At 54.6% G+C, this 17,950-nt stretch overlaps 1 pseudogene; it reads left to right on the top strand.

Annotated features, from left to right (window-relative positions):
* The first annotated feature begins 5,254 nt into the window (after positions 1-5,254).
* LOC131421412 (cytochrome P450 2D14-like) lies at positions 5,255-17,600 on the top strand (annotated as a pseudogene).
* The last annotated feature ends 350 nt before the right edge of the window (positions 17,601-17,950 follow it).

Consider the following 17,950-nt stretch of genomic DNA (forward strand, 5'->3'; position numbering starts at 1 on the left):
TGACACATGCACAGAGTATTGCCAGTCAGGGAAGCACAACTGAGCCTTGGTGTCCAGGGATTTCACCGGGGTTGGTGTCATAGGCATGGAGCACCTGCTTGAGAGGCCAGTCCTGCTCTGCCAAGAGACCTCAATGATGCAAACAGTAAAGCTTTTCATATACTCCTAGTGACATCTTGGTGTCATCAGTTCACAACCCATTCAAATTTTGGGTGTTTCTCCTGCTTTGCAGGGTGACCATAACAAGAACCTAAATACTTGCAGAGTTATAGAGAAGAAAGTAGCCTCAGTTTTAGGAATTGAAGTAGCATAAGAGTTGTCAACACCAACACTCGAGGTAGAAGACAATGAGAAATGCCTTGGGCCGGCCCCGTGGCTTAGCGGTTAAGTGCACGCACTCAGCTACTGGCGGCCTGGGTTCGGATCCTGGGTACGCACTGACACACCGCTTCTCCAGCCATGCTGATGCTGCGTCCCACATGCAGCAACTAGGAGGATGTGCAACTATGTCATACAACTATCTACTGGGGCTTTGGGGAAAAAGAAAGGAGGAGGATTGGCAATAGATGTTAGCTCAGAGCCGTTTTTCCTCAGCAAAAAGAGGAGGATTAGCATGGATGTTAGCTCAGGGCTGATCTCCCTCACAAAAAAAAAAAAAAGAGAAAAAAGAAATGCCTTTACCATTCTGCAGGAAAGTTATTTCTAATCTAGAGTTCTATACGCAGCTGAACTATTAGTCAAGTATGAATGGAGACATTTTAAGACATCTAAGGTCTCATAAACACCCTTCAGGAGACCAGTGACATCAGCAAAAACGGCAGAGTTCTGAGAATTGGCCACTCCAGAAGAGGAATGAATAAACTGTCAAAATGATCAGATACTTTTTCAGAAGTCTGGGAATTAACCAAAATGTCATGACTATTAAGGAGCATTTTTGTCAAGATATGTGGATGAATCTCAGAATGAACAGCAAGCTCTGTGGCCTTGCCACTTGTCTGGTCCTCTCCTCCACTCGCCAGCTCAGCAGGAGCCTTGAAAAGAAACACGTGCTTTCCCAGGAAAGCCTCTTGAGGGAGAACAGGACATGGAACATTTTCAAAGCTTCATTCCCAAAGAATTGTCACTATTTCTCTGGCTGGGGGTTTCCTGGAAGACCCCATGTGCAGGGCTATCTGTGTGTGACCTGAGAGCTCCCCTCGTGCAAACAGCAAACAAACTCAGGAGAGTTTGTTGAAGGTAATCAGAGGCAGCTGTGGAAAATCAAAGCTGCCTGAGGGAATGGATAACAGTTGGTGTAAACGATACACTAACCACACAGCTTAAAAGAAGCTGGAGTGTGAGGTGTTCACAGGGGCTTTGAAAATCTCTGGCACATTCCTGGGAATCTAAGAGGCCATGTATGTGTGTAGGGCTGTGTGCAGCTGGGTGCATGCTCAGGAAAGACCTCGGGGGGGGGGGGGGGGGGGGGGGTGCTAAGCTCTCCACTCTGATTGACCTTGAGGTCTGCGCAAACAGGAAGTGAAGGCTGAGGGAAAGCTGTAATTTTTGCCCCAACACACCCACACCAACCCTGTTGGCCCCGACGCCCAGATTTAAATTTGTCACGGCCACACCAGAGCCTAGGAATCTGGGCTGTGCTGCAAGCCGGGCGAGGACCCTGAGCCCCGCAGGGACCAGCCTCCACCAGAAGAGGTCCTGCCCAGGCATCCACGGGCCTCCCTGAGAACCAGGGCACTTGGTGCTGGGTCTGCGTGTGTGCGTGCGTGTGTGTGTTTGTGAGATAATCTGTGCCCCTTGAGTTGATGTTTGAGTTCGTACGTGAGTTTTGTCTGAGTGTGGGTGGCTTTGCGGGTGTGTAGATTTCTGTGTGGTGGGTCTGTATGTGTGCATGTGTGAGCAGGAGGATAAAACCCGAACCCCGATACCCTTAAACAAACCCCGGGAGGTGGGCCCTGCCCAGCTCCCTCTTCGCCCCTGTTCACTCTTCGGCCCCGGCCTCCTGCGCCCCCCGGCGCCCGCCTGTGGAACTGCAGGCTCGGCCCCTCTGTAAGGGCTTCCATCTGGATCCTAGCGCTCCGCAGGGCGGCTCCGCACTGCGAGTCAGGCGAGGCGGCCAGGCCCGTGGCCCCACAAGCTGCACGTTTCCTTTCTGTCTCCAAGGAGGAGCGACAGTCGGGAGGTTTCCTCTGCGGGCGCTCCATGCTGCGGGGGTAGGGCAAGGAGAGCCAAAAGCGACCAACTTTCCCAGAGCCCTGGCTGGGGCTGCAGCTCTCTACCTGCTTTCTAGAGCTCTCACCCAGGGTTTTCTCCGCATCCTGTGGGGGGCCCAGAGTCGTGTTAAGATGGCCAACTAGGAAGCCATTGTGCTGACGTCACCCGTGAACTCTAAATCTCAGATCACAGTGTCCAGAGTACTCTTCCCAGCAGGGGTGAACACCTGTGACACCCACGGTCCCTGTGGCAGAGAGGCAGAGGCGCTCACACCTCTATGCTAGCGGCTTCACCAGAGCAGAAGCCCAGCGAAGGTGCTACAAGTGTGTTTCTAAAATAAGAAATCTTGGTAAGGTACATGTAGAGCAGTAGCTCAGTGCATGTGTTTTCAGATGGATCAGAATGTTGCTCTGCGACTTTGACCTCCTGATGTGACCCCTGAGACTCAGTCTCCTCCATGCCTTGGGGACCATAAAGCCACCTGCCTTACATGGCTGTGGGGAGGACACGTGAGTGAGCAGCAGAGCCTGGCATGCAAGTCCTTGATCAGTAGACGCTGCAACTGAACAATGATTGCAACAGGCCATTGGCCTCACGATTGTACTGTGTGCTCACTGTACTCACGAGATTTCCTCAAGGCCGCCCCATCCTGGACAACAGGCCCCTAGTATCAGGGGCTCTGCCTGAATTACAGGCACGTCTGTCCCTGCCCTTGATATCCACATTAGGGTGACTGCTTGGGAGGTGTGACACATCCAAAACAAAGGGTGGATAAAGACAGTCTATCCAGGGCCACTGTGTGACCAACACTCAGACCATCCTGCCCCCCCCCCCCGGACACCACCTGATTCTCTGACAGTCCTGGGTAGGGAGTTGCTGCCCAGAGGACAGGACATTCAACTGAGGCCAATGAAAGGCCACAGGCTAGATCCTGGAAGTCCCCAGGGTGCCTGTGAGTTTTGCCCTCCTGGTTTGTTGAGTGGCCTCAAAACTGCTCTCTTGGCCACCTAGAAGCTCAGGGACCCCCGCCCCCGCAGTCCAGTCTGCAGACAAACACTCAAAGCCTAACGCAAGGTGCCTCCCTCCCAGTGCCCCTCACCCACCTGCACAGAAGTTTGCAGTGGCCCTTTGGTCCCGCTGCCAGATCACCTTGGCTTGCAGTGCCAATGCAGCCAAAGTCCTCCAGGAAGTCTTCCAAGAAAGTCCTGCACCAGGCTGGGACACTGTCCCCATGACCTGCAAAGCAGTCCCCGTACTGCTGGCCCAGCCTGTCAGCTCTCTGTCTTCCCACTCCTCCTCTTGGTCATGAACACCTTGCAGGAGGGGCGACCATCGTCTTCCCCCCAGGCTGCCAGTGCCCAGCCCAGCACCCAGCACATGGTCCTTCAGTGGGGGTGGAACAGAATCCAAGGCCTGACCAAGACAAGATACAGGGAAGGCCGGGTAAACTGAGGAAGGCCCAGCTGGGCCAGGCTCTGCCTGGCCCTGGGCCTGGCAGGAGAGTGGTGATGTGGGAATTCAGAAGGTGAGGAGCAGCTTTCACAAGCCAAGCAGGAAGTGCAAATATTGAAAGCCAATACCAAGAGGCACAGCCCTGGGGAGCCATCTCTGGGTGGCCATCTCTGAGTGGGGGATGTCCAGAGGCACCCTGGGAAGAAGCTGGTCCCCTTACTGTTGGGGAGTGAGTGAGGGAGAGATCTGGGGGGACACAGGGGTGGGGAGTGCCTCCTGCAGGCCCTGCTTCACCTGGAGGAAAGAATTCTCCAGATGTTTCCAGAATGAGAGCTTATGTCACATACCCCTGGGCTGGGTGAGGGGGCCTGACCCCTACCCAGGAAATGCCCCTTCCCCACCCTCTGGGCTCCTGAGCCTTCCCATTTGAGTGGTTTTGGCCTCAGAGTCCCCATCAGCTTCATTGATTTAAAACTCAGCCTCAAATCCCACAAATTTTCTTGTTGAAGAAGGAGGGTGCTGAGGCTGGTGGGCAGTGGCCCTGCCCTGGCATGGTGTGGTCACCCCCTTGCTTGGAGGGAGTCAGAAGCTGAGCAAGAGCGGGGGCCTGGGAGTCACAATTCCAGCCTCCATTGGCATGCACGGGTGCATGGTGTTGCCGAGCTTTGCATCTTTCCTTCAAGGACTACAGAGTCAGGGTTGGGAGGGATATGCTTAGAGCAGGGGGGACCTGGCCCAGGGAGAGGGAGGATACCAGCAAAGGGGGAGGCCTGAGAATCCATTCCTTGTGGTCCTCAGCAGGCCTGTGAGGGTGTAAAGAATTTACATTGTCCCCTCTTGCTTTCCATCCCCTTGTCTTCTAGAAAGAGTTGGAGCAGCTGATGTTCAAGGACAAATGATAATCAGGAGGGGGAAGCAGGCCCCCTCCTCTGGGAACAGAGTCACATCCTCTGCTAAGCCACTCTAGTACCATGAACTTCCTGGCAGCTCAGCCAACAAGGGCTCCTGCCCACCCCAATTTCTCTGAGTCAGCACAGTGGACACAGGCACGAGGAGATTCATCACCTGGGTGGCCTCCAGAGCTGGGAGGTCAAAGAACAGTTTGTAACCAACTTAGGAAGGGTCAACTGCCCTCGGAACTGGCTGGTTGGGTGACTAGGGAGCTCTGAAAACAACCGTGCTGCCTCCCCACCTCCAGATTCAAACCTACAATGGGCAAGACCAGGAGGAAATCCCAGAGTCTGAACCAGGCACCAGCCCAGTGAGGGTGCTCAGCATCACTGTCAGCAGCCTCCAAACAGGGAGAGGAGGGCGTTGGCTCCAGGCGGGCCAATGAGAACAGGTGCTCTGGTGCTGGGTCTGGTGTGTGTGTGTGTGTAAGTGATGCACATATTAATGTGTGTATGTGGTTTTGTGGGTGTGTGTGTGTGTGTGCATGTGCGCGTGTGCATGTGCTGTGTGTCAGTCTGTGAGCGTGTGGGTAGTGTCTGAATCTGTGAGTGGTTTGTGAGTGTTGGATTCTGTGTCTGTGTGTATTGAGTGTACTAGTGTGAAGTGAGGGGCACGGAGAACTTCATTTCCCCTCTACCTCATGGTCCCCCTGATCATTGTGACCTCCCAACAGCAAGTGGCAGTACAAACCTGGGAGGTGAAGGTCACTCAGGAGGAGGCAAGTGAGATATGGGAAGGCAAGAAGATATTATGGGGATGAGGCTGTGACCACATTAGGGAGTGTGAGCCTGATATGACAGGTAGGGGAGGATCAAGTCCAAACCCCTGGTTCTTCCTCAGAGCCTGTGCAGTGTTGGGGAGTCAGGCTAGGGGTGGGGCCTTCCGTTTCTCTACCTCCCACCCTGGGTAAGCACCTGGGGATGGCAGCATGGAGAGGACTCTGTAGCTACCCCTGCACTGACCTTCCCTGGCCCCTCCCTGCACCCTGTGGCAGCACAGTCATCCTGACAGGTTGGCTCAGGGCAAAAGGCAAAGGCCAGTCTCAGCTCCCTTCATAAGGAGGGCCCAGGCTGGAAAAACCTCAGGGTTGGTGAGAGTGCCCTGCCTGGCCTGGTCCTAGGTGCCTGGTGTGGTGAGGGGTGCCAGTGTGTCCAGAGGAGCCCAGTGCCCACTGAGGCAGCCATTGGGCTGCTGACCGGGGAGACACTGGGGCCCCTGGCCGTGGCTGTGGCCATCTTCCTGCTTCTGGTGGACCTGATGCACCAGCGCCAACACTGGGCCCCACACTACCCACTCGGCCCCATGCCCCTGCCTGGGCTGGGCAACCTGCTGCAGGTGGACTTCCAGGACCTCTCTTGCTGCTTTACTCAGGTGAGAAAGTTGGGGGTGGGCACAGAGGTCCTGGGGACCCCACCCAGCAGCAGACAGTGGGTAGTGGGTGAAGCCACAGGCTGGACAGGGAGCTGGGAGGAAAGGAGGAGGCAGGTTTGAGAGGTCTCCTGGGGGAGACCCTGCATCTGTGCAGGGCCCGAGGACAGTTTGAATTTTCCAATCAAAGGTCAGAGAGGACAAAGGCCTGGAGGGGGTGGGACTTGGGAGTGGGTTCGGGATGCAGTTGGACAGAGCTTAAGTTGTGATGAGCCTGAGTCCCTTCTGAGGACATCAGGTGGAAAGGTCTTGAGATTGAGGGAGGGGAGTCTGGTCATGAGCCCCATTTACATCAGGAAATCGAGGTTGAGAGGGGACAGTGACCAGGTTCAAATCTTTTGCTGCTGTGAGACCTTGGGTCTCACTGCTCACCACTCTTAACCTCAGTTTCTTCACCTGTAAAATGGGATGCTAACTTGGCCTCCTGACATGTTGGTGAACTCTGTAAAGTCATAGCTGGGTGGTCTGATACAACGTGAGGTCCTCAACCATACCAGTTGGGACCCCTAGCGTTAGGAGGCTAGATAGGGCCCTTGCACCCATTCACTGCTCGCAGCCCTGGGCTCCCCCAAGAGATGGAGTCCAGCAGCCGCGGGGGGTGGGGGGGAGGGCGCGGTGCGGAGCTTGCCGAACAAAATTGACCCTCTGTCTGCAGTTTCGACGCTGCTCTGGGGACGTGTGCAGCCTGCAGCTGGCCTGGACGCCCGTGGTCGTGTTCAAAGGGCTGGCGGCCATGCGCGAGGCTCTGGTGTACCGCGGCGAGGACACCTCCGACCGCCCACCTGTGCCCATCTTCCAGCACCTGGGCTTCCAACCCCACCCAGAAGGCAAGCAGGGGACTGGAGGACCGCGGCCCGCTGGGGACTCGCCCCGCAGTGACTCCAGACCTGGAAGGGTGAAGCGGAGGCAGGGTGGTGTTCTTCTGGCGTAAAGAAGAGTAAGCAAATTTGAAGGGGCTGCAGGTGGAGGAAGGAGACGGTCCAAGGGTGGGGAGGTGGATGTGGGCGGGGCAGAGGGCGGGGCCTTACAGGGAGTGGGCGAGACCCCGGCCACTGTGAGGAGGAAGGGGTTCTCCGGATGGGCGGGAATGAGGAGGACGGAGTCAGTGGGGCGGGGCAGGGGCGGGCCGGGACCTTACCTGAACTGGAATAGGGTCACGGTGGGCAGAGCCAACAGACGTGCCAACACCTGCCCGCAGTGGGGAGAGCTGGCGCACAATGTGGGCGGATAGAGGGTGGGGCCTGTCCCCAGCCAGAAAGATGTGTAAAGTGGGATTTGGTGGTGATCGGGAGGAGAAGAATAGTGTCTGGGAGTAGAGGGCGGGACTTAATGAGCAGGGCAAAGTCCGGGGCATGTCCCTGGAGTAGATTGAAGGGTAGGCGAGCCAAACAACAAGATGTGGGTGCAGAGGCGGGGCCAGGGCTCATCCGAGCCACACGGAGGTCTGCCCGCCCCCAGGGGCGGACTTTGCCCGCTATGGGCGGGAGTGGAGGGAGCGGCGGCGCTTCTCCGTGTCCACCCTGCGCAACTTCGGCATGGGCAAGAAGTCACTGGAGCAGTGGGTGACCGAGGAGGCCTCGTGACTCTGCGCCGCCTTCGCAGACCAGGCCGGTGAGTGCGGGGCTGAGGGACAGGAGACAGGGGTGGAGGCTGGGGAAGAGGAGATGGAGGCGACACCCTGACCTGCACCGTTCCCTCCCAGGACGCCCCTTTAGCCCGAACGCCCTACTGAATAACGCGGTGGGCAACGTGATCGCCTCCGTGTCCTTCGGGGACCGCTTCGAGTACAACGACCGGCACTTCCTCAAGCTAATGGACCTAGTGGAGGAAGTAGAGAAGGAAAATTCCTTCATACCCCAGGTGCGAAGGTGGAGGGGCCAAGGCGCCGTGCAGACAAGCTCCATGGAAGAGGCCTCCTCCCTGCAATGGCCCTCCACGGAGGAGGATTTGTCTAGTGGGGTGTTGGGTCAGCAGGCCCCAGGAGAGGGCTAAGGAACCTGTACCTCCTTCATTGGAAGCCACCAGAACCCATGAGATGTAGATTTTAGGTTTGTCCTGCTGGGGGCCAGGCAGAAAGGGGAGGGTGGAAGCCCAAACTTGGGGAGGAACCAGGTGAATCGTGGGGACCCCCTGGAGGATGCTGGGACCAAACTGGCCGAGGTGAACACTTGAGCACAGGGAGGACCCAGGGCCCCACATCTATGGCCAACACAGGTGCTGAACGCCATCCCTGTGCTCCTGAACATCCCAGGGCTGGTTGCCAAGGTCTTTCCGGGGCAGAAGGCCTTAATGGCCCTGCTGGATGAGCTGGTTGCCGAGCACAGGATGACCCGGGACCAGGCGCAGCCTCCCTGATACCTGACTGATGCCTTCCTGGACGAAGTGGAGAAGGTGAGGTGCCAGGGACAGGGTCAGAGGTTGTGGGTTGAGGGCCCCATGAGTCAAGCTGGGGCATGGTAGGGCCTGTATATCACCCAGTGATCAGGCACCTGAGATGATGGGTGCAGAGTGGGAGGTCATTTGGGGTTTCCTCCCTCTACCCCTGAACCTACGCTCTCTGCATGGCCTAGGCCAAGGGGAACCTTGAGAGCAGCTTCAATGATGAGAACCTGTGCCTGGTGGTGACGGACATGTTCCTTGCTGGGATGGTGACCACCTCGACCACGCTGGCCTGGGCCATCCTGCTCATGATCTTGCACCCGGATGTGCAGCGTGAGCCCAGCCTGGGTGCCTGGTGGGATGGGCCAGGGAGGAGGGGGAAAGACTGGGAGCCCTCAGCATGGTTTGGCCACCAGGAGCTCTGAGCAGAGGCTGGGCCCTGGCTCAGAGGTCAGAGTGACCTCCTCCTCCACATGGGCACAGCTCCTGCACAGGAGTCAGGAGGAGGCCGGGGTCCAGCCTCCTGGGTTCTGACCACTGTGGGGATGGTTGTCTGTGCAGGCCGTGTCCAACGGAGATCAATGAGGTGATAGGGCAGGCACAGCAACCAGAGATGGGGGACCAGGCCCACATGCCTTTCACCGTGGCCGTGGTCCATGAGGTACAGCGCTTTGTGGACATCGTAGTTCTAGAGTCTGGGAAGTCCAAGATCAAGGTTCTGGCAGACTTGATGTCTGGTAAGGGCCCACTTTTTGGTTCATAGACAGTCACCTTTTCACTCTATCCTCACCTGGGAGAAGGGTCAAGGGATCTTTCTGGGTTCTCTTTTATAAGGGCACCAATCCCATTGATGAGGACTCCATCCTCATGACCTAATCACCTCCCAAAGGCCCCACTAACAAATACCATCACATGGAGATTAGGTTTCAACATATGAATCTATGGGGGACACAAACATTCCATCTATACCAGTTATAGTTTATTACAGGAAAGGATACAGATTAAATCAGCAAAGGTAAAAGACAATAGGACAGACAGACAGACACACAGGAGAGCCCAGCTCAGGTTTCCATTTGTTCTTTTCCAGAGGAGTCATAGGGGCAGCACTTAATACCCCAGCAATGAAGAGTGACACCAGAACAGAATATTGCCACTCAGGGAGGGGCAACTGAGCCGCAGCGTCCAGGGATTTCATTGAGGTTGGTGTCTTTGGCATGGAGCACCTGTGTGGCTGATAGGAGTTACTAAGATCCAGCTCTTCCAGAGGCCACACGGATAGAGGGAGATGCAGGGTCCCCAGGACATGTCACATTTTTTAGCATGAATGATCTGGCATAGCCTGAGGCTCCAAGAAAACAAAGACACAGTAGTCCAGAAGAATATTCCCTGAGCATAAAGGTCATCTCCTAGGAGTAGGTCAGAGGCCATTCAGTGCTTTACCAAGTGCAGGATTTGAATCCTTCAAACCTGCTGACTTTACCCTTTACTACAACGGACCCACTCAGCAAAGATGCCCACACCCCAGACCTGACTCCACTTGCCTCAGAATGGGCCAGGAGCTCATCAAGTCTGCTGCCCCACTTCATGTATGACACCCGAATTGGAGGGGAACTCAGGGATGGCCGGGAAGGGATGTGCCAGCTTAATATCCAGTCTCAGTCCTCAGGTGCAAGTGCCTTCCATGGGAAGCCTGATGGCAGTCCAGGGGTGAGCACCTCATTGAGCTCTCAGTCACCCCAAGATAGGATGGTTGCCCTTTCCCAGCCCCTCAGGGATGCTCATGTCCAGGCCCCTGCCCAGTAGGAGTTGCTCACGGCCAGGCTTTAGCTGGAGGAGGACACATGTCTGGGATCCAACCTAGGGCACCGTCCTTGGAGTGGCTGGGTCAGGCCGGGCTCTCAAGAGGCTTGGTCATGGGCAAGGAATAAGCCCTGTGGGCCCCAGGCATGTCCTAGGGTCAGGGGTAGCCTTGACCCAGTGGGTGGTGGATAGCTGGAGGAGAAGGAGGCCGGATGGGGTTCTTGGAGGAGGACATCCTGGCTATAGTCCTTGCTCTGCAACAATCCTCTGTGACCCTGGGCCTGTCCTCCCCGGCCCTGGGCTTCTGTTTCCACTTCATCCAATGAGATGGTTGTACCAGATGGCTGCTGGGTCCTGTCTTCCTGCTCTGACTCTAGGGCTGTGACCTTCTTAGCCTGGACGCCCAGCTGAGGGCAGGGACTGCCATCCTCCACCTGTCCCAACCCCCACAATTGACTGGCTCTGGACTGAGCACACAGGCAGTGCCCAAGGGTTTCTAATGACTGTTGCTTATACAAGTCTTGGGCAGACCCCTTGGTGCATTTAGGTAACATCTTAGGGACCACAGACACTCAGGGCAGAAGCAGCTCCTTCAGGCAGGCCTCTGTTAAAAGCTGACCCTCATCCAACAGCATCCCTGACAGGGGTTCCACCACCATCTTCCAAGTGCACTCATGACAGGGACCTCCCAGCTCTCAGCACCTAGGTAACTTGGTGTGTCTCTTGGCACTGAGTCAGAAAGCCAGACAGGGCCTTCTTCAGCCTGTCCAGAGTATCCACTGTCATATCAGGGCTTGGTGGCAAGAGGGGTTGTTCCTGCAGCTTGTCAGGACAGGGAGTGTGGGTGGGGCCTCACTGGGTTTGTGAAGATGCGAGGCCCTTGAGAGGAGGAGGTGGGCCTGCAGAAGCAACAGCTCTGTGGATATATGGATATGTTGTCATTCATGGTTCTGAGTCTTGGGGATGTCAGAGGCTGCGAACCAGCGCTGCCACAGCTTCCTCAAGAGCTTGAGGACCAAAACATAGGCCTTTCCTCCTTGCTGTTCATATCAGAGGCATCAGCGAAGCACAAACTGGCATGCCCTTTGTGTCATTTGCTGGGAGGACCTTTCCCCATGTCCAGGGGGCCCCTAATGCCAGAGGAGCAGGTCAGTATTGATAAAAGGCTAGGTATGCCTCCAGCCCAAGGGATGTGGCCTTGAGTTCCTGCTAAGCAGGAAGGAAGCAGAAGGCAGGGGAGGCTCATTCAGGAAGGTTGGGGCATGTGGCTTTCTGGGCTTCTTCTCCACTCTGAGAGGTGTGACTCCATTTTTTGGTGTTTGACTTCTGACAGCCTTTAAGCACCATCTCAGTGTCTTCCCTTGTGCCCAGATCTGCAGCAGCTGATAATAAATCCCTGGTTCTCTCTCTTTTGATCTCTACTGGAGTTTCAAACAACCAAGCCACTATCCACACAAGTGAGCCCTTATCCAAGCACATCACCAAACCACAGTAAATATCCAGGCCAGTCTCCTTTCCTGCCTCTCTCAAGCCATTTTCGTCTTGCTTGAGAGGGCAGTGCTGCTCTGCCCAGAGATTTCAATGATGAAAGTAGTAAAGCTTTATACCCTCTTGGTGTCATCAGTCCACATCCAAATCAAATTTTGAGTGGGGGCAGTCCTTCTTGCCTTTGCAGGGTGACCATAACAAGAACTGAAAGACTTGCAGAGTTATAAAAAATAAAAACGTCTCAGTTCAAAGATCAAGTAGCATCAGACTTCTCAACAACAACCATCAAGGTAAAAGACAACAAGAAACATCTTTAAAATTCTGCAAAAAAGGTATTTCCAATGTAGAATTCTATACCCAGCTGAACTATTAGTCAAGTATGAATGGAGACATTTTAAGACATCTGAGGTCTCATAACCACCCCTCAGGAGGGCAATGATATCAGCAAAAGTGACAGAGCTCTGAAAATTGGCCACTTCAGAAGAGCAATGAAAGAACTGGAAAAATGATCAGATACTTTATCCAAAGTCTCAGAATTAGCCAAAAGCTCACAGCTGCTTAGGAGCATGTTTCTCAAGACACATAGCTGAATCTCAGATTGAACAGCAAGCTCTTGGCATTTCCGCTTGTCTGGTCCTATCGCCACTCTCTAACTCATCAGTAGCCTTGAAAATAACTGCCCACACTCCCAGGGAAGCCTCCTGAAGAAGCACAGGACATGGAGCATTTTAAAAATATGATTCCCAAAGGTTTGTCACTATTTTATCTGGCTGGGTGTTCTCTGGAAGACCCCGTGAGCAGGGCTGTCTGTGTGACCTGAGAGCTCCACTCATGCAAACAGCCTTTTCTCAGGAGAGTTTGTTGAATGTAATCAGAGACCACTGTTGAAAATCAAAGTTTCTTCAGGGAATGGGTAAGAGGTGGGGCAAATGATATGCTAAGCACACAGCTTAAAGAGGAGATTGGAGCATGAGGTGTCCACGGGGGCTTTGAAAAGCTCTGACTGGTTCCTGGGAATCTAAGAGGCCATGCACGTGTGTAGGGCTGTGTGCAGCTGTGTGTGTGCTCAGGAAAGACCTGGGGGGGCCCTTAGCTCTCACCTCTGACTAAAGTTGAGGTTCTGTGCAAACAAGAAGTGGAGGCTGAGGGAAAGTTGTAAACTCTAAATTCAGTGTCTGGCTGAGTATTGAAAGTTTGTCCCAACACACAGAGAGCACCTCTGTGCAGCAAAGACTGGGAGAGTTATTGGTTCCAACGTTTAAGGAAATCTCTAACCAATCATTAGCTGACCACCAGTTAACCTAGTAGAGACTTCAGTGGCCACACACAACAAGGAATAGAGACTTTCTAGATTTACTTCAGAAATGTCACTAAGCAAAGAAACAAATAAGATGACAACAAACAACCACCACAACAAACCCTGGGGAACAAAGAGAATCTGATTTCCAGAGTTGCCACAGTATCTTATTTAAAATATCCAGTTTTCAACAAAAAAAATACGTGACATGCAAAGGAATAAGAAAGGAGGGGCCATAGACAGAAAAAGGCCATCAATGGAAACTGTCCCTGATGGTGGAGTTGCTGGACAAATACTGCATATCAGCTAATTCAATATGTTCACAGGACTAAGAGAAGCCATGTCTAAAGAACTAAAGGAGACTAGGAAAATGATCTCACACCAATTAAAGACTATCTGTAATGAGATAGATATTGTAAAAAGGACCCTGTTGGAAATTCTGGATATAAACAGTACAATAACAGAAATGGAAGTTCACTGCAGGAACTCAAGATCAGATTTGACCAGGAAGAAGAAAAATCAGCAAACATGACGACAGTAGCAGAGATGATCCAGGCTGAAGAACAGAAACCAGAATGAAGAACAATGAGCAGAGATTCAGAAACCTGTGGGGCACCATCAAGCATACCTCACACACATAATGGGAGTTCTAGAAGAAGAGAAAGACAAAGGACTAGAAGGAATATTTTAAGAAATGTTGAAAACTGAATACTCGCCAAATTTGATGAACAACGTTAATCAACTCATCCAAGAAGCTCAGTGAACTCCAAGTAGGATAAAATCAGAGATCTACACCTACCCACATCACAATCAAACCATAAAAACACAAAGAGAGCTGCTTTTCTTTCTTTGAAATGAGCAAGAAAGATGTGAGATGCACCTCATCATGAACAAAGGATCAGTCCTCAATAACATTGACCTCAGATTTCTCATCAGAAACCATAGAGGCAGGAAAGCAGTGGGATGATAACATCCCTCAGCAAGTGACTGGCGGATGTCACAAGCTGGAGAAAGGGCCCCTGGGGTCTACGAATTGTCCAGTTAGGGTAAGTGGGGAGCTCAGAGAACAACGCTGTAGCCCCCCCCCAGCCCCCAAATTTAAACTTGCCACGGCCACGCCAGAGCCTAGGAATCTGGGCTGTGCTGTAAGCCGGGTGAGGACCCTGAGCCCCGCAGGCAGCAGCCTCCACCAGAAGAGGCCCCACCCAGGCGTCCACGGGTCTCGCTGAGAACCAGGACACTTGGTGCTGGGTCTATATGTGTGTGTGTGTGTGAGAATCTGTGCCCCTTGAGTTGAAGTGTGAGTTTGTGTTTTCACGCGAGTTTTGTCTGAGAGTGGGTCCTTTGTGTGTGAGTAGATTTCTGTGTCTTGGCTGTATGTGTGTGTGTGTGCCTGAGTGTGCGCGTGTGTGAGCATGAGCGTAGAAGCCGAAGCCCTGTACCCATAAACCATCTCTGGGAGGCGGGCCCTGCCCAGCTCGTCCCGCTCGTGTTCCTTTCTCCGCCGCGGCCTCCTGCGCCCCCCGGCGCCCGCCTGCGGAACTGCAGCCGCGGCCGCCCTGCCGGGGCCTCCCCCTGGATCCCAGCGCTGCGCTGGGCGGGTCGGCACTGCGAGTCAGGTGAGGCGGTCAGGCCCGCGGCCCCACAAGTGGACGCAGCTTCCACTCTTCCTTTCTGTCCCCAGGGAGGAGCGGGAATTGGAGGGTTTCCGCCGCGGGCGCTCCATGCCGCGGGGGGAGGGGCAAGGCGAGCCAAATGCCACCAACTTTCCCAGCGCCCTGGCTGGGGCTCAGCTGCCTACCTGCTTTCCAGGGCTCTCTCCCAGGGTTTGCTCCGCATCGCCTTGGAGATCCGAGGCCGCGTCTAGATGCTTGGGGGTCGGGGCCGGGCGATTCCTGGTCCGCCATCGTGCTGACGTCACCCCAGGCTCTAACTCTCAGGCCACAGCGTCTAGAGGACCCTTTCCAACTGTGTGAACACTTGTGACACCCGTGGTCCCTGGGGGCGCTCAGCCTTCTACCCCAGCGTCTTCACCAGAGCAGAAGAGCAGGGAGGACGGGCTGAGTGTGTTTCTAAAATAAAAATCTGAGTAACTTATGTGTAGAGCAGTAGCTCAGAGCATGTGTTTGAGATGGACCCAAATGCTGCTCTGTGACTTTGACCTCCTGGCGTGACCCCTGAGACTCAGTCTCCTCCATGCCTTGGGGACCATAAAGCCACCTGCCTTACAGGGCTCTGGGGAGGACACACAGGTGAGCAGCAGAGCCTGGCACGTGAGTGCCTGATCAATGGAAGCTGCAATTGCACAATGATTGCAAAGGCCATCAGCCTCACGGTTGTGCTGTGTGCTCATTGTACTCATGAGGTTTCCTCAAGGAACCCCCCATCCTGGGCAACACGTCCCTAGTATCAGGGGGCTCTGCCTGATTTAGATGCATGTCTGTCCCTGCCCTTCATATCCACATTAGGGTGACTGCTTGGGAGGGTGACACATCCAAAACAAAGGGTGGATAAAGATAGTTTATCCAGGGTCACTGTTTCACCAACACTTGGACCATCCTGCCCCCTGCTGACACCACCTGATCCTCTGACAGTCCTGGGTAGAGAGTTGCTGCCCAGAGGACAGGACATTCAACTGAGGCCAATGAGAGTCCACAGGCTGGATCCAGAAACACTGCAGCGTGCCCATGGGTCTTGCTCTCCTGGTCTGTAGAGTGGCCTCAAAGCTAGTCTTCCTGCCTCCTGGAGGCCCAGTGACCCCAGTTGTCTCCAGCCCCGTCCTCGGCCAGATTTGCAAAGCTGCCTCCCTCCTGCTGCCCGTCACCCTCCTGGATATTGCATTTGCCCCTTGGTCCCACTGCCAGGTCACTTTGACTTGCAGTGCCAAGCCAGCTAAAGTCCTCCAGGAAGTCTTCCAAGAAAGTCCTGCTCCAGCCTGGCGCAGTGTCCCCACAACCCTCAAAGCAGTCCCTCCACTGCCGGCCTGGCCTGTCAGCTCTCTGGCTTCCCACTCCTCTGCTTGGTCATGAGCACCCCAGAGCAGGGGTGCACCATCGTCTTCCAGCCAGGCGGCAAGTGCCCAGCCCTGCACCCAGCACATGGTCCTTACAGCAGGGCTGGAACAGGAATCAAGGCCTGAGCAAGGCAAGATGCAGGGAAGCCCGGGTAAACTGAGGAAGGCCACTGGGCCCAAACAAGGTACAATCTCTGGCCCCAGGCCTGTCGGGAGAGTCGGGATGTGGGAATTCAGAGGGGGAGGAGCAGCTGTCACAAGCCAAGCAGCAACTGCAGACGTTGAAAGCCAATACCAAGAGCCCACAGCCCCGGGGAGCCATCTCTGGGTGGCCATCTCTGAGTGGGGGATGTCCTGAGGCACCCTGGGAAGAAGCTGGTCCTCTTACTGTTGGGGAGTGAGTGAGGGAGAGAACTGGGGGGACATGGGGGTGAGGAGTGCCTCCTGCAGGCCCTGCTTCAGCTGGTGAGAGAATTCTCCAGCTGTTTCCAGAATGAGAGTTTGCCTCCCAACCCCTGGGATGGGTGAGGGGGCCTGACCCCTACCCAGGAAATGCCCCTTCCCCATCCACTGGGCTCCTGAGCCTTCCCATTTGAGTGGGTTTTTGCTTCTGAGTCTCCATTAGCTTCAGTGATTTAAAAACTCAGCCTCAAATCTCACCCCTTTTCTTGTTGAAGAAGGAGGGTGCTGAGGCCAGTGGGCAGTGACCCTGCCCTGGCATGGTGTGGTGCCTCCCCTGCATGGAGGGTGCGAGAGACTGCAACAGGGAGGGACTGGTAGCTATAATTCAAGCCAGACAGTGGTATATTCTGGCACGGGGTGATGCTGAGGTTTGCATCTTTCCTTGAGGGACCACAGAGTCAGGGTGGAAGGGATGGGGCTTGAGCAGGGGGCACCTGGCCCAGGGAGAGGGAGAGAATCCCAGACCGGCAAAGGGCGAGACCCAAGAATCCACTCCTTGTGGTCCTCAGCAGGCCTGTGAGGGTGTAAAGAAATTACCTTGTCCCACTTGCTTTCCATCCCCTTGTCTTCTAGAAGAGTTTGAGCAGCTGATGTTCAAGGACAAATGATAATGAGGAGGAGGAAGCAGGCCCCCTCCTCTGGGGACAGAGTCGCATCCTATGCTAAGCCACCCTAGTACCCTGAGCTTCCTGGCAGCTCAGTCAACAAGGGCAAGTGCCCACCCCACATTTCTCTGAGTCAGGAAAGTGGACACAGGCATGAGAAGATTCATCACCTGGGTGGCCTCAAGAGCTAGGAGGTCAAGTACCAGTTTGTGACACACTTAGGAAGGGTCTCCTGGTGTTTTAACTGGTTGTTGGGTGACTAGGGAGCTCTGAGAACAACCTGCTGATTCCCACTCAGATTCAAAGGTGCATCAGCCGCAACTAGGTGGAAATGGAGCAAAACGAGGCTGGTGCCAGGCAGGTGAGGGTCCTCAGCATCACTGCCCGCAGCCTCCAGGGAAGGGGAGGGGGAGGTCAGCTCCAGGCAACCACTGGGAACAGGGGCCCTGGTGCTAGGTCTGCGTGTGTGTGTGTTTCTTAGTGTGTGTATGTGGTACATGTATTAATGTGTGTGCATGTGCTGTGTCAGTCTGTGAGCAGGTGGGTAGTGTCTGAATGTGTGAGTGTGTGATCTGTGTCTGTGTGTACTGAGTGTGAAGTGAGGGACACCGAGAACTTCATCCCTCTTCCCACTCCCCCCCCCCCCCGCTTTGTCCCTCTGATCATTGTGACCTCCCTACAGCAATTGCGAGTACAAACCTGGGAGGCGAAGTTCACTTAGGAGGAGGCAGGTGAGACAATGGGAAGGGGAGAATGTGTTCTGGGGATGAGGCTGTGACCACATTAGGGAGTGTGAGGCTAATGTGACAGGTGGGGGAAGATCAAGTCCAAAGATCCCTGGTTCTTCCTCGGAGCCTGTACCAT

This window comes from Diceros bicornis, chromosome 25, assembly GCF_020826845.1.
Source record: "Diceros bicornis minor isolate mBicDic1 chromosome 25, mDicBic1.mat.cur, whole genome shotgun sequence".
NCBI lineage: Eukaryota > Metazoa > Chordata > Mammalia > Perissodactyla > Rhinocerotidae > Diceros > Diceros bicornis.